The sequence below is a fragment of the Bos javanicus genome, chromosome 12 (genome assembly GCF_032452875.1).
Source record: "Bos javanicus breed banteng chromosome 12, ARS-OSU_banteng_1.0, whole genome shotgun sequence".
NCBI classification, from domain to species: Eukaryota; Metazoa; Chordata; class Mammalia; order Artiodactyla; family Bovidae; genus Bos; species Bos javanicus.
Window position 1 is genome coordinate 28,100,422 of NC_083879.1, and position 16,751 is coordinate 28,117,172.

The 16,751-nt window shown below is 41.7% G+C and overlaps 1 protein-coding gene across 1 annotated transcript in view; it reads right to left on the minus strand.

The window, feature by feature from the left end:
* KL (klotho) overlaps positions 1-16,751 on the minus strand; it is a 38,035-nt gene that overhangs the window by 11,800 nt on the left and 9,484 nt on the right. The window lies entirely within an intron of this gene.

The following is a 16,751-nucleotide window of genomic DNA, read 5'->3' on the forward strand; positions in this document are numbered from 1 at the left end:
AAATGGGCTTGGCCTCCATAAGATCAGCTGTAGACTCCCATAAGATCTTGCTGACTTCTGATATCTTATTTTCATTTGTTTCCCTTATATTTACAAAGAATAGTGGTTTTTTTCTTCCTTAAGTTTCTCTTACTTTTGAATTCCTGATTTACTCCCCCTGTTTGTATCTAAATACAAGAGCTATTTATCAGCCTTTTGCTCTCCTAACATATTCTCTTAGGAAACTCCATCCTAATTCTGTTTGATTCATATTCTCCCAATGATCTTGCCAATTTTCATTCCACTCCCTGGTCCTGAAGAAGCTCTTGCACTCATATGCCAAATATCCTCTTCCTTGCCCTTAATATTTTTCTCTTTGTTCATTTCAATGCAAGTGTCCAAGAATGGCCTCATCCTCATTCTTACGGGTTCAGCCAAACATTTCAATGGAATCAAATAATGCATTCTTTCATTTTTATTTTCTTAGTAAATACCTGCTATTCTTCATTTCATGAAATATATTTTATTTATGACCTGAGGCAGCTATCTATATGCTAAGAAGAAAAAAGAGAATAAAATATTGATCAGAAGAATAATGGCCTTTGCCTGTGTGATTCAAGGAACTAGCTGGATTTGTGAGGTGCCCCACCCTTCTCTGTCTTCCTCACCTCTATCAACCTATCTTACCCTTCCCAGCTGACAAGAAATCTCATCAGTGAAGAGTTAAACAGAACAGAAAGGGAGAAATTCAGGCTACAGTAGGCAGAATGTTAGACTAGAGGAATTTCCTAATTTGGCTGGTTTGAAGCCTACAGAGAGTCATGACCTAAACCTAACAGACATACCTCCACAGAACAAATGCTGTGATGGGGAAAGTCAGAAGGCCAGGGAGAAGTGTGAGTAGCCAAGAATTCCCAATCTGGGTCCGTTTAGCAGGTAGCCAAGTCAGAGCCATACAGTAGAATATCTACACTCACACAGCACTCTTCTAACCTTGAGTGCTTTGACATGGCTCAGAGGAGGTTTAGCAAGGAAACAAATGACCTTGGCTATAGAAAAGTGCATATGCGGTATTTGATGGCAGATAAAATTCCTGTGCCATCACTTTCTGTGTGTGCTTTTGACCATATACCTTAACTTGAGTAGGTAAGACTAACTTTCATGTGTGTCTCACAGGCTATGCATGCATGCTAAGTTGCTTCAGTTGTGTCCAACTCTGTGCGACCCAATGGACAGCAGCCCACCAGGCTCCTCTGTTCACAGGATTCTCTAGGCAAGAATACTGGAGTGGGTTGCCATTTCCTTCTCCACTAATAGGCTATACTACTACTACTACTAAGTCACTTCAGTCATGTCCGACTCTGTGCAACCCCATAGACGGCAGCCCAACAGGCTTCCCATCCCTGGGATTCTCCAGGTAAGAACACTGGAGTGGGTTCCCATTTCCTTCTCCAATGCATGAAAGTGAAAAGTGAAAGTGAAGTCGCTCAGTCGTATCCAACTCTTAGCGACCCCGTGGACTGCAGCCCACCAGGCTCCTCCGTCCATGGGATTTTCCAGGCAAAAGTACTGGAGTGGGGTGCCATTGCCTTCTCCACTAATAGGCTATAATGAGGATTAAAGGAAATACTTTATGTAAAACACCTAACAGAGTTTCCATACGGTAGGGTCTCCATGAATGCTTATTCCTTCTCTCCCTAAAGGATCAACAGAACAAAAAGAAAAACACAGCAGGCAAAGGAAATTCCACCTGCTAAGGAATTCGGCCCATGGCAGTGACATGATATGACCTGGAGTCTGCATTAGAAGACTCTTAAGTTGGGCTCCCAAATCCTCTTCCCACTACCAGTGTGAGCCTCAAGTATTTCTTTTTTATTTATTTATTTATTTTAATTGGAGGCTAATTACTTTACAATATTGTAGTGGTTTTTGCTATACATTGACATGAATCAGCCATGGGTGTACATATGTCCCCCATCCTGAACCCCTCTCACCTCCCTCCCCATCCCATCCCTCAGGGTTGTCCCAGCGCCCCAGCCCTGAGTGCCCTGTCTCATGCTTCTTTGTACAAATGGGAATAGCATCTGTTCTCCTACAGGAACGTGGCAAGGATTAAATTATATGAAACAATTCAAAGTGTTTTTCTAGTGATCAATTATTTTAGAAAAATGTAGTATAAATTTGTAGCATTGGAAAGTGTGATGATTAGTTTTATGTGTTGATTGACTGGGCTAAGGGACCCAACCAGATTGCTGGTAAAATACGTGTCAAGAGTTTAACTAAGCCACCTCATGGTGTTCTGCCTTGGCGTCCCTTTTGTTGAACCTTGTGTCCTGCAGGAACCTTGTGTGCACTAGCCCCATCAAGGTAGCACATGCCCTGGATAACAGCCCACAATCACAAATTACTATGAGTTCCCAATATGACTTCGCCACCAGCCCTTGTGATCAACAGTTCTCCCCTGCCTCCCACCATCTACATGCCATATGCACCCCTTAGGTGAGACTCCCCTGATGCTTACCAAAAGCCCGCTTTTGGTTTGAATTGACCCGTCTGGCCCAGGAACCCCAAAGCACTCACACATGGACCCTCTTAAAGGCATGTGTCCTGGGTCCTGTCTCTCTCTCTCTTTCTCTGTCATCCTGTGTGGTCCCTCAAGGAGTCCACGTACTTCCTCCAGGACCTGTCAGTGACAGACTTCTCTATTTCAATTTCTCTTTTGATCTATTATTAAACCAAGGCTCAGCTTAGGCACCCTGTGTTCCATTTAACAAATGTTAAGTTCTGTTTAGGTCATGGGTTCATCTCAGTGAAGATGCCTGGTTGGCAGCTGGGTAAATAAGTCTGAAGTTGGAGAAAACATGGATGGTATTAATCACTCAAATGTACCTCAGAGGTAACACTTAATGGGTCACTTTTTAAAATCATTCTTTAAATTTTTAAAACATTGAAATGGAATAATTCTTAAAGGATTAATTTAATCCTACAAATAATCTTAATTAAATGGACTGAGACCAATGATGAAATAACTGAAATACAGGCCATAAAGAGAAAATCTTTCAGTTCAGTAGAGTTCAGTTGCTCAGTCGTGTCTGACTCTTTGCGACCCCATGGACTGCAGCAGGCCAGGCCTCCCTGTCCATCACCAACTCCCAGAGTTTACTCAAACTCATGTCCATTGAGTCGGTGATGCCATCCAACCATTCTCTGTCGTCTCCTTCTCCTGGCTTCAATCTTTCCCAGCATCAGGGTCTTTTCAAATGAGTCAGTTCTTCGCATCAGGTGGCCAAAGTAAATCATTCTGATGGCTAGTTTGTGCCCACTACCTACCCAGGAAGAGCCCTCAAGATGTTGTTTTGGTTCTAAAATAAAGGTGCACTCTTCCGAGAAAGGTCAAAGGAGCAGACAGATTTCAGGGAGCCCTGGAGATTTTCTTCCCCCATTTGGCATCCTCTTACCACTAAGAACAGTATCACAATTACATATCTAAGGACTTTTTCTTCAAAGTCATAGCTACCCTGCACTGTTACACAAGCACACCATCTAGCCTAACATTCCTGATTGTAGACCAAAGTATTACTCTTACTTCTATCAGCACAGCCTCATGGATTATAAACTGAAGTTCATTAAGATAGAATTTCAAGGTGCCTCCCCCCAAAATAACCATTTAATAGTGCATATAAATAATTTCTGGAAAATAGCCATCTATAGCTTTTATCCCCCCAAATAACCAGTAGTTCTGTGTGCAGTTTGTCAAAAGTTTCCTGGAACCTGCTTCTATCACCCAGGCCGTAACCTGTGCCCAGCACCTCAGGGTGTCACCCTCCCTGACACCTTGTCACACAAATCATAGATATAGGAAGCATCTGAGCTTGCCTGACTTCATTTTGTACTTCTTAGGCCATTCCCTTCTCCCAGGGATCTCCCTGACCCAGGGATCAAACCTGGGTCTCCCACATTGCAGACAGAGTCTTTACCATCTGAGCCACTTGAGAAGCCCTCTTAGGCACTTAAACAAGTAAAATTTCTAGCTCAATCACCAAACCATACAGTCCCACAAATTAACACTTTCCTATCAACAGGTACCTCATCACTCCCCAACTCGGTTCTTTGGTTACTTTCTCAGGTCAATTTCTCATCACCCTTCATCCAGGCCTGTACCTAACTTGGATGACAATCTGTCAATCCTGAAACAACATTCTGCTTTTTCCTCTATTATCTATATCCCTCTCTGCCTTCTGTTTAGACTTGCCTCTTCCAAGAAGCAGTCCCTCATTAATCCTGATCACTCTTACTGCTGGGCTTCCCTGGTGGCTCAGTGGTAATGCATCGCCTGCCAATGCAGGAGACGTGAGTTCAATCCCTGAGTCAGGAAGATTCCCCAGAGAAGGAAATGGTAACCCACGCCAGTATTCTTACCTGGGAAATTCCATGGACAGAGGAGCCTGGCAGCTACAGTCCACAAGAAAGCAAGAGTTGGATACAACTTAGCAACTAAACCACCATCACCACCACCACTCTTACTGCTGTTTTCCCCAGTTATTACTTCTTTGATGGTAATGGTGCTTTTCAAGATCGATCTCCAAAGTCTTTGGAGCTCAGTTCTGTGACTCGTCCCAGCATCTTTCTAATAAAGTTCCTTTGCCTCTTTAACCTAGTTTTAGTTGGGCTTAGTCATTTGCAAATATAGAAGTCCTTAATATACATGTAACCAAATGAGATTCTATAAGAACCCACTCAAAGGCATGCTTTTACATCTAGACAAGATAGAGATCAAGGTAGATTTTTTAAAACCATGATGTAGTTTAGGAGTTTTGTTACTTATGATCATTTTGTCTGGATTTTTCCAAAGTAGGTTACAGAAAAGGCCTTATTCATTTGTTTTACTTCAAATGAAGTTAAAAATTATTTCATAACTCACTCTGGGAAAATATGTCAATAAATCAGAGATTAGGTTTCTTGCCTCATTAATTTATCTGTACAGAACCAATCAACATCAGTTAAATCATTCTATTTAACACTAAATCACGCTGCTACCAAAATCCTTCTAAATCACTGATGCTAGGCTGTTAACAAAATATCCGGCTTATGACCAGAATCTGTCTGGTCCATTAATCACAGCATTATCAGAGACACAGAGGAGTTCCAGTTCCTGGTGTTTGCATCTGTTTTTTCTAACAGCAACAAAATGAGAGCTGAGAAAGGAACAGGTAGGGGAGACCTTAGGCTAGATGAGAAAAAGCGACAAGAAGATCAAGGCCTCAGATAAGGGATATATTCACAAGATCAGCAAAAGCATCAGAAGTTCCATCAGTCAACCAGGCTCTTTTCAATAAACATCTATCACTCTAATCACTGAAGTAATCCTATAATACCCTCATGAAACAGCTACTCTCTGATTTCAACAACGTTGAGAAAAGTGGGGTTTTTTCCATAACAGTCACCTTTACTTTCTAAATATTTACCTCTGTCTGCTCCTCTAATTCTCCTGCTTTGACTTATCAACAGCAGATGCCAACCAACTGACTCTCTCTGAGACTTTAAGATCATTTCTCAGCTCCCAAGCTCATTTCTAGCTCTTTGCTTTGGAAATAACTCATTTTTATTGCAGGAGAGAACATTTTTCACCTGAAGAAAAAGTGACATGTGGATGTGTCATGAAGGCTTCTATACTGTGAGACAGGATAAGATTACAGAAATAGGAAATATTTAGCCAATAATGAAAGTAATCTGCCTGCCCCCTTTCCCCTTTTTTCCCATCTGCCTTACGTGGCAGCAGTTTCTACACGGTTTTAAGTCAACGTTTTTCATACCACAGATTCCAGTTGTGAAATCAAGTTCTGTGTAGCCACAACAATTTTCAAAATGGAAATAAAATAGAACTGATTTGAAAACATGAGGGGACTTCCCTGGTGGTCCAGTGGCTAAGACTCTGAACTCCCAATGCAGGGGACCTGGGTTTGATCGCTAGATCCCAAGTGCCACAGCCAAGAGTTCGAATGCCGCTGTTAAAGATCCTAGATGCTGCAATGAAAGATCCCACAGGCCTCAACAAAGATAGAAAATTCCACGTGCTACAACTAAGATCAGCGAAGCCAAAATAAACAAATATTTAAAAAAAGAAAAGAAAAGCGCACCACATGTCATAAGGCTAAGTAGTGCTTTGTGAAACCTCTCTGTTGTGCATGTGTCAACATGTGAAATGCCTTTCTTACTGTTGGGGCCAAGGTCAAAAGAGTTTGAAAGTCACTGATCTACATTAAGGAATATTTTCCTTCTGCAAGTATTCATGAAGCATCTACTATTTGGCAACCCACTCCAATATTCTTGCCTGGGAAATCCCAAGGACAGAGGAGCCTAGCAGGCTACAGTCCATGAGTTGGACACCAGGAAAGAGTCAGATACGACTTGGTGACTAAACAACAGCTATAGGCTTGGCCCAGTTCTTAGGGATCCAACAGTGAACAAGTCAGAGAAAAACATCTGCCCCCATGGACTTGCATCTCAGGAGGAGGAAGGACAGCAAACAACAAACATAACAAACGTGAACTAAAAAGAATATTAAAGGGTGATAAGTGGGGAGTTCCCTGATGGTTCGGTGGTTGTGGGGTCCACCTGCCTATTAAGGGATGCGGGTTCAATCCCTAGTCCAGGAAGATCTCAGTGCCATGGAGCAGCTGGGCTGTGCGCCACAACTACTGAGCCCACGCTCTAGAGCCGGTGCCCACAACCAAAGAGGCCGGCGCAATGAGAGGCTAGCGCACACAATAAAGGGTATCACCTGCTTGCAGCAACTAGAGAAAGCCTGCGTGCAGCAATGAAGACCCAGCATAGCCCAAAACAAGTAAATAATTTTTTTAAATAGGTGATAAATGGTATGAAAACAAGGGAGGCCTGGTGCCAAGGAGAGGAGATGCGATTGTTTTTGGTGACACTCACAAGAGTCTTCCTTTCCCTTTCATTGACTATGCCGTCATTTTAATCTTTTCATTTTCCATCTTAATAAGACAAAATCCATATATGGATTGCCTATTAGGCAAGAATCTTTTCCATTAACATCTACCCTTATAGAACTTAAAATACCCTGATGCACAGTAAACTGCAAACCTAACAAAGGTGCACTCTCTTCTTTACCCGCAGAGAATCAGAGAACGGGATTAATCTGGGCAGGTGCTCAGGAGGACACCAGTAATCCCTCTGCCCCATTTCCAAGTCTAGGGAAAATGTTCCTTGCAGTCTCCCTATGTGATCATAAATAATCCCCAAAGATTATTCTTTATCACACACAAAAAAAGCAGGTCCACTTGGGCTTTGGTCAGATTCATTTACCAGTGTTCATCAAGGGTGTTAATTAACACACATAAGCCTCTTGCCCCTGCAGGTTTGCTCAACTACTAAATGCAAAGAATGAGCTTCTGTGGGGGGGCTGCATAAGGAATCGCAGGCTGCCTCTTTAATAGCCACTATGATGCCAGAGGTCGTGCGTTTGTTTTTGTTTTTTAATAGCTCTTCTAGGGTCTTCTATTCTGAAGCTAAAAACCAAACCCAAAAAATTCGTGTTCACGCATTTTATCTGCCATACCTACGAAGTTCATGAACTCCTCTCTCCTCCAGGTTCCCAGGAAGCGCTTCTTGAGCCAGGAAGGGGTCCCTGTTAAGTCTGGGGTGCTGGGAGAAGCATTTTAAATGGGGTGTTCAGGATGTGGCTCATTTGAGAAAGTGGCTTCTGAGCACAGGCTTACAGGAGGTGAGGGAGCTATGGATCTGGAGGTGGGGTGGGGAGGAAGAACATTCCAGGCAGAGAGCAAAACCAGATAAAAGGGCCCCAAGGCACAAGAGCAAGTCCTTCCTGCAGCTGGAAAGCAGTGGGTGAGGGGACAGGGACTGAGCTGAGGCCGGATATGTTAAACAGCTGTGAAGTGAGGATGCGTCCAGCACAGGGAACTGGAATCCTAACTGCTTGATCTGTCTTCCTCTATGACGAAAGGGAAAATTCAAAACCACAGGGCTTAAACATGAAAGGAAAAGAAAAAAAAAAAGAAGAAAACCTTTTTAATCAAATTGTAAATGACATGGTTTTCATTCCCCCATCTTCTTTATTTCTCACAGAGTAGCAATAAATACCAGGAAACAGCCACGTACGGTTCCTGCTGTAACTCCTCCTCAGAGACTGCTTGGTTTCTTTCCGTTTTCAGAAATGAGAATGGTGAAGAAAAAAAAAAAGAGCTCTGAACTGAAATGCACTTTTTCGTGACTATTATTTGAATTATCATGGAATCATTATCTCACTAAGCAAATATTTACACAACAGGCAAGTTATTATGCAGGGAATATGCAGAGATTGCAGCACCGGTATACAACGTGATGATGATGACACCAGAATGAAAGTGTCATAAGAAGGATCTTTAAAAAAAAAAAATTAAGGAAGGACTTCCCTGGTGGTTCAGTGCAGGAGGTGTGGGTTCAATTCCTGGTTAGGGAGCTAAGATTCCATGTGCCCCATGGCCAAAAAAACCAAAACATAAGACAGAAACAATATTGTAACAAATTCAATGGAGATTTTAAAAATGGTCTACATCAAAAAAAAATTAAAAATACAACAGGGATTCAGAGAAAAGAAAAAGTGCTTCTTGTTGAGGGACATCATAGAAGTCTCTGTGGAGGAGGAAGTTTATAAACCATATATTGAAAGATGTGTAGGTCCTGGGGAGATGGAAAAAAGGCATTCCCAGCAGATCACAGTGAGCTAGAAAGCCTGAGATGCTATGCCAAAACGTTTTTTCTGAAGATAGCACATCCCCCAAGGCTCTCAACATTGTGACCTTGCCACTCCTCACACGGTGGGGGGGAGTAGGGGGAGGGGGGTGCTGTGACTTCTCTGCCAGAAGCTGACACTGCATGACATCGAGGCTAATCAAAAGTCAGCACCACATCCTCCTAGTTCTCTTGGGATGCTTGCTGGGGGAAGCCAGCTTCCGCACAGTAAGTCTAAACTAACTTGAGACCACCGTGTTGGTGAGGCTCTGCGACGTCTGGTCATTTTGGACGCCCAGCCTGGTCAAACCCTAAATGACTTGCAGCCCACTGAAAAACTGCCCAGATGTGCCTTTCCCCAATTCTGACCCACAAAATTAAATGTTTTCTTAAAGCCAATAAGTTTGGGCATATTACACAGCAATAGTAAGGAGAACAGTTGTCTGTGGGTTAGTAGTGTTGTTTTGTTTTAATTAGCAGTGATGAGTCTCCAGATGTTAATGAAGGTTAAAGACATTGATGACTCGGAACCTCCCTGGTGGTCCCATGGTTAAGGCTCCATGTTTCCACTGAAGGGGGCACAGGTTCGATCCCCGGTCGGGGATTTAAGATCCCACATGATGCCCAGCAAGCCAAAAAATAAACAAACAAATAAATGAAGACTTTGGTGACTCCTCCATTCTGAGCACTGAATGTGAGGACAAGGAGGGAACTCAGTCTTGGAGTAAGGCAGTGAGCACTGGAAATAGGAATTCAGAAAACCTGGGTTCTGATTCCAGTTCAATCCCTTGGTAGTTTAAATCCCTAAACTCTGAGCCTCTCAACTCATTTACCTACCTGCCCCACCCCCCAAAAAACACAAAAGCATTTCAGAAACTTTAAAGCATTATTCAGTGGTACAGGTTTTTTCAAAATTATTTTAATTAAATAAATCCATTCATGTAGTTTAAAAATCAGAGGCTTATGAAAAACAGTAAACATCTTTCCTACCCCATCTCAAACTCCCACTTCTGCTCCCTGCAGACAACTACATTTAACTTTTTGCTGTTTCTTTTAGTAAGTACTACCATATTTCTAAATAATATGCTTCTTCCAACATTTAATAATTCTTCATAATAATAAAAAGCCAACTTTCACACCTCTCAATTTTCTTCCCTAATTCTCCCAAATGTTTGCTCTTATTCAAATCATTAATCAATAACCATACCCAGGATCTCATATAAATATTGTTCACTGCAGAGCCAGATAGGAGTCTATAACATTTCCTTTCTCTTGTACAGCTTCTTGTTTTCCCTTGAATAAATAATCACCTAATTATTAAATTTGTGTAATATTTCCTATGTGTTTTAATGTTTTTGTGATTCTCCATCATATTCACTACCATATCCTCTATTCTACTGATTCTGCTTTTTCACTCAGAGTTCTTCCTTCTCTTGAATCCTTTTGGTTCCACCTGGACTAGATGCTGTCTAGAACTGCTCTCATCCTAGGATTTTTCTTTATTTCTTACTGATGATAGTCATAGTTTTCTAGATCCGACTTCTCCCCATTTACTCTGTAATTTTGTTGATACATGCCTTAGCTTCTTGGGAAAGATTACACAGAAGGCAGCTTTCTAAACCCCTATATAGAACCGTGCATCCACTGTGCTAGGAATTCAGAAAGATCTTTGAAGCTAAAGGCTTGTGTTCTTCAGTTCTGGAGGATTTTCCTTATTAGTTCTTAATTTCCTGCTCTCCATTGCCTTGTTTTCTTTCTGGAACTCCTGTTAGTTTGACGTCAGACTTGTGTGTTTCATATTTTAAATCTCTTCCCCGTTCTTTAATGCTTCCAGTTCTTGGTCGTTTTGTACTACTTTGGAGGCATTTCTTTTCCTCTCTTTCAATCTTTTTACTAAACATTTTATATCAACAATCACCTTGTTGATGTTCAAGAATGTTTTAATATTCTCTGATTCTTCCTTTTTCAGTTTACATGTATTCAATTTCCTGCATAATGTGTTTTTTCCTGGTTTGTTTTTCTGTGTATTTTATTCTCACTGTTTCATGTTGAGCACTTTCCTTAAATATCTTTTGATGATTTGCCATCCATTCATATTTAAGAGAAAAATACTTAAAAACTGGTCAAAATGACAGGCATGGGAACACCTTATAGGGAACAAGCTATACCCTACGTTGATTTACCAGGAAGTCAGTCACTTCCTTAGGGCTTGTGTATGTGCTCAGCTGCTCGACCCCATGGACTGTAGCCCACCAGGTTCCTCTATCCATGGGATTTTCCAGGCAAGCATACTAGAGTGGGTTGCCATTTCCTGCTCCAGAATATCTTCCTGACCCAGAGATTGAACCCATCACTTGCATCTCCTGTGCTGGCAGGCAGATTCTTTATCACTGTGTCACCTGGGAAACCCATGTCGTGCTTACTTTTATTTTTTTGAGATGACCTTCAAAAATCAAGAAATTTCACTCAAAATTCAAAGTTTCTACCTTCTTTTACAATCAGAGAATCTGGCAGAGCCATCCCTTCTCCCTCCTGACAGAGGTTTACTTGGGGTACATGCACCCCAAGGGCCACAGCTTCCCCCACATCAGCCCACTTCACTGGAGTGAAACAACCTCTTTGCCCTGTTAGGCATTACACTTCTCAGCAGGGCGCCCAGCCAGGCATGAATTCATCAAGATATCAACCCCCATGTTACTCTGAGCTTGCTCAGCAGAACTGAATCTATGTGAAATAAAATCTAGGATTACAAACTGCGTATACAGTACATGACTTGTACAACGGGCACAAACGCTTAATGATATTCGAGTGGTTGAGCTTATTTGTACAAAAGACATCTATTTCTAAAAATCAGTTTATTACCCTCAACATAATAAAGTTGATTTCAACGGCAGCACTGCGTTGGGAGGTTGACTGATCGTTTCAATTATCTAACTTCCTTAATCCAATGCCTGTGTTGTGTCTCCTGAAGACCACCAGGCCTGCTCTAATCTTCCAGATCTTTCTTAGATTGTCTTTATCTATCCTGGAGAATCCTTTTAACTACTGTCACCAGCATGTTTGACTCTGTTGCATCTTGGCCTTCTATCGTATCTATCCTCAGACTACATTCTAGACTTGGATTCCTAATCACAGCACGAGGAAAGCACTCCAGGAGATTAGATGCCTTTCCAAATTCATCATCTCCAAAAAGGACCTACCAAAAGGATTTGCAGTTATAATTATGAAATTATGAAACTTTGAGGGATCACTAAGCATAAGGTGCCTGAAGATTGAAAATGTTCTTAATTTTTAACAGGGAATAAAATATGCATTTCAGAAACAACAGACCCATGAGCAAAATTACATAACAGCTTAATAAAAGCACATCAGTACAGGAAGAGAGGAAAATGAGGAAGAAACATGGATTCATAAAATAAATGCCAAACCAGCACCCAATTAATTTTTTTTACAGTTTTATAGCTTGTCTGAAAACACAATAGACTCTCAATGTAATAGTTTTGACAACTGTCAGATCTTCTTGGAATATTCTTGGGGTCAAGAAGAAGAAAAGTCGGACAGATACAAGGATACTACTGTAGATATATGAATAGTGCTTGAAGGGCCATATTTTAAGAGTTTATTGATTAAACAAAAATTTACTAATTTGTTGTTAGGTGTCAAACACTGATAGATGTTTGAAACATGATTAGTGGGAGACAGTCCAGCTGGGAGAAGGTGACTAACAATACCCTATGGAGTTTGCTCATGGCCCTGTTTCTTTTCAACATTTTTATTATTTTATCGAAAGGATGAAAAACTCAGACAGCATTAATCTGAAAATTGGAAAATACCTCAAAGCTTGATTCAAAAATAATTCTCCAGGCTGAAATGCTGCAAATATGTGCTATAACAACAAAATTAAGTGATGGTAAAAATTATTTCTTTTTTTAATTTTTAGGGAGCTTAAAATAATAATCACAGTTTCCTGCCCTACTTTCCACCCCCATTGTCCCCAGTTACCTCCCCAGAGGTAGCCATCTATGACTTTTATGACATTTTCTTTTGATATCTACACATTTCCAAGGGGCTTCCCAGGTGGCTCAGTGGTAAAGAACCCACCTGCCAATGCAAGAGATGCAAGAGACACGGCTTCGATCCCTGAGTCAGGAAGATGCCCTGGAGGAGGGAATGGCAACCCACTCCAGTATTCTTGCCTGGAGAATTCCATGGGCAGAGGAGCCTGGAGGGCTACAGTCCATGGGGTTTCAAAAAGTTGGACACGACTGAGCACACAGCACATTTCCACACTTCCCTGCTTTAGATCTGTTGACTTTCTGATAGGGTGGATGAGGATTTAGCTGTCTCACACAGGCAATTTCGTTATATAGCAGGATCTGGTTGAATAATATTCAATGCTGACGTTACTCTGCCAACATGACTATGACTCACAGCTGGGCATCTAATGTGGTAATTAAGACTAAGTTTCCATTCTTATTTTTGTTTTCCTTGATTTTGTTAATTATTGCATTGCTTTTTCACTTCCTTGGTTTTCTTTGCACCTATGGCTAATTCTTCTCACACTTTCCAATAGCACAAACTTCTGCAAGGTCACATTGGCCTCCAATATTTTTCTTGGAGACACACTTCTGGAATCTTCCCCTCTTCCAGACTGGTTGCTCTTAGGTCTGCTGCACAGCAGATTTTTCAATTCATCATTATGCTCCCAAGTTATATGTACCGCTCTGAACATTCCATGTCTTCTTCCGTCTGATCTATATCATGCTACATGGAGTTCTTCCTCCAATAACTTCTCTGTAAGGCATTCAAGATGTATTTTCTGAGACTTTGGATGTCTTGAAATCTCATTATTCTACCCTCATGAATGACTGATAGTAGAGGTAAATACATTCTGGTTGGAAATAATTTTCATTCCTTTCTTCTAAATGGCATAACTTGCTGGTTTTTTTGGTAGCGGTGAAAATGTGTCACTCAGTTCTCCTGCCATGAGAAGCATAATTGACGGATTGCGCCAGTTGCTACCCTCGTCACCCTCCACTGCAATGGCCCTGAGGCCATGCTTCTCAATGGCTACTCCCTTATAACTGAAACAAGCCAGGGGTACTAAGCAGACCTGTTCCTGCAAGCCATGGACTCCTCCAACGATGGCTCAGAATGATGGCTCAGAACTCCTCATGGGCCTGGTTGGATGGTTCTTAGACCTATACTGCCATCTGAGACTCTTCTCATCCCATGCCCCCTTCTTCCCACGCTCATGCGTCAGACAGCCATCATGTCCTAAAGGCTCATCTGCCTTCTCTGGCTTCCCCCGCTTTTCACTCTACTGTTGTTGCCCATCAATAAATGTCCTGCACATCTAATGCTGTCTTGACATCTGCTTCTCAGAAGACCAACTAAACCCAACTGAGGCTTGATTTCCCAGAAGGCAAAGCGAATGCCATTCTGAGTGATATTCAGGGGGGCAGATAGACGTCTGTCACAAGATGGTGCCCTAATTGCTAAGTATTTCACCAGCAGTAACCTGGGGGAATGTCTTAGTTGGGAGGAATGCTGCTCCCGATGCAATGATTCAGGCATTCCAATTCCGATGAAAAGAGAAGAATGAACTGGTTCCTGCTATATTGTATTGGGTCCTTACAGAGAGATATAAGAGCCAGAAGGTCTGATTGGTAGCCTACAGAGAGGCCCTTATCTCTGGCACTTTCAAGAGGGAGTGATCCAGAAAGAAAAACTTCAGTGTGAAAGTAGTTATCAAGTTTTTGCTTGCGTCACACTTGTTACTGTCCCACTGAACAAAACAAGTCACATGTTCTAGCCCACAGACTATGTGGGATGCAAGTATACAGAACTGAGAAGCATAGTTCAATGGGGTCCCCAGACACAACACTTTTGCACCCCTCTCTTTCCAGAACTCCTGTTATTTCAATGATGGACCTCTGGATGGTTCACTGATTTTCTTACTTTTATTCTACAATTGTCCATCTATTTGCCTCCTTGCTCTATTCTTACAGAGATTTTATCACCTGTATTTTCCAATCTATTAAATTTTTCAAGTCTGCTATAATATTTAATTTCCATGTGTTCTTTCCCCCCACCTATTTTATTGTATTATCCTATTCCTATTTCCTAGATGCAACATATTCTCTTAACTCTTTAAGAGTTTACTGAGGTTTCTTAAAATTTATTTTTCTTTACTGAGATATAATTCACATATAATGTTATATTAGCTTCAGGTACACAACATAGATTGCCTATATTATGAAATGACCATCACCATAAGTCTAATCAACATTTATCACCAAACACAGTTACAGTTTTTTTTCTTACAAGAACTTTTAGGATCAACCTCCCTTAGCATTCTCAAATACACAACACAGTACTAACTGGAATCACAAAGCTGTTCATTACATCCTATGACTTCCTTATTTTTATAACTAGAATTTTTATCTTTTGAACTGTCTTTTTCCTTTTAGCTTTTTTTCTCCCCATATAGTCTCAGTTTCCTCCAAGTTTTCTCCCCCCAAAGTTGCTTTTTTCCCTCTCTATTTAGGTGGGTCTCAGTCTTTCATGTTAGACACTTTCCTCAGATCCTGCTGATTCCTAATTGTCTACTCATGTTTAAGAATGAGAAACAAAAACCCCGGCTGGAACATGTGGGTGGGGTGTGTTGACTGCAAGCTTCACTGTGGAGTGCTCTGTCTCTGCCATTTTGTTGTGGAACCTTTAGGACCAGCGTCTTAGGTCTTTCCACATGAGCTCATCAGATTCCCAGGAGAAGATGCTTCCAGTCCCTACCTGGAGAGCAGAAGTCACATGGCCAATGTTCCAAGAGCCTGTTGGGCAAGAAGGGCTGGGGATGGAATAAAAAGAGGGGCCGGGAAAGGGGGTGCGGGTCTCCACTTCCAGGCTCATATGTTCACTTAGTCCCTTTTTCCAGCGTGGTGCTCATGCCCTCAAATATGCCTGAGGTCCCTCAGTCCAGATGCTTTCCATGTTATACACTCCAGAAAATCCACTTTGAGTTTTCTCCTTAAGTGGAGAAGTGACATACGCCCAGCAGTGGGGATGATGGGGATAAGATCCGGAAATCTAGCTGTTTCTTACACAGCTTTCAACCAGTTCTCATTTTAGCACCCACACCCTTCAGCACCCTTTCCAGAGCACCTGGTCTTGCTATTCTCTGAGAATCTGCAATCGTAGGATTGGTTCTTGGCTTCTCCCACAGCCAATCTAGTAGTCAGCTTGCACGGATCCACTGAGTCAGGAATACGCCACCATCTGCTTCTGAGCTTTTAAAGTTTTGTTTCCACAGTTATCTCCACTCAATGTCTTCCTCCGTCTCCCTTCCCTCCTTCCCTCCTTCCCTCCTCTTGCCCATTCCCCTTTCTTTGTTTTAACTGTTTCTTTGCTAATGGTCACTTTATCAAAGGGTTTCCCTCGTGGCTCAGATGGTAAAGAATCTGCCTACAAAGCAGGAGACCCAGGTTCTATCCTTGGGTCAGGAAGTTCCCCTGGAGAGGGAACGGCTACCCACTTCAGTATTCTTGCCTGGAGAATTCCATGGACAGAGGAGCCTGGCAGGCTACAGTCCATGGGGTCACAAAGAGTTGGACACAACTGAGCAACCAACAGTTACTGAAGTTTAATGGGGTTTCAAGAGAGAAAAATTCGATGGGTAAATTCAATCTGCCATCTTTTCCCAGAAACATTTCTTATGACTTTTCCACCACAAAAGTACCACATTTTGCTTATAGAACAATTAGGGGAAAAAAACCCAGACAATCAGAAGAAAAAAAAAAATTTACCTGTAACACTATCTAGAAACACCCCCAAATGGTAAGTGATATAAACATGACTCCTGGCATCACAAAGCTGAGATCTTTGCAGGGGGAAGACCAAGAAACAAATTATTTCAATAAAATATGTGAAATATTATAAGACAGGCAGGACAGAATTTTATGGAGCAGAAAGCAGGGATAGCAAATCTAGGCTTGGCATGTCAGGAAAAAAGCTGGGGT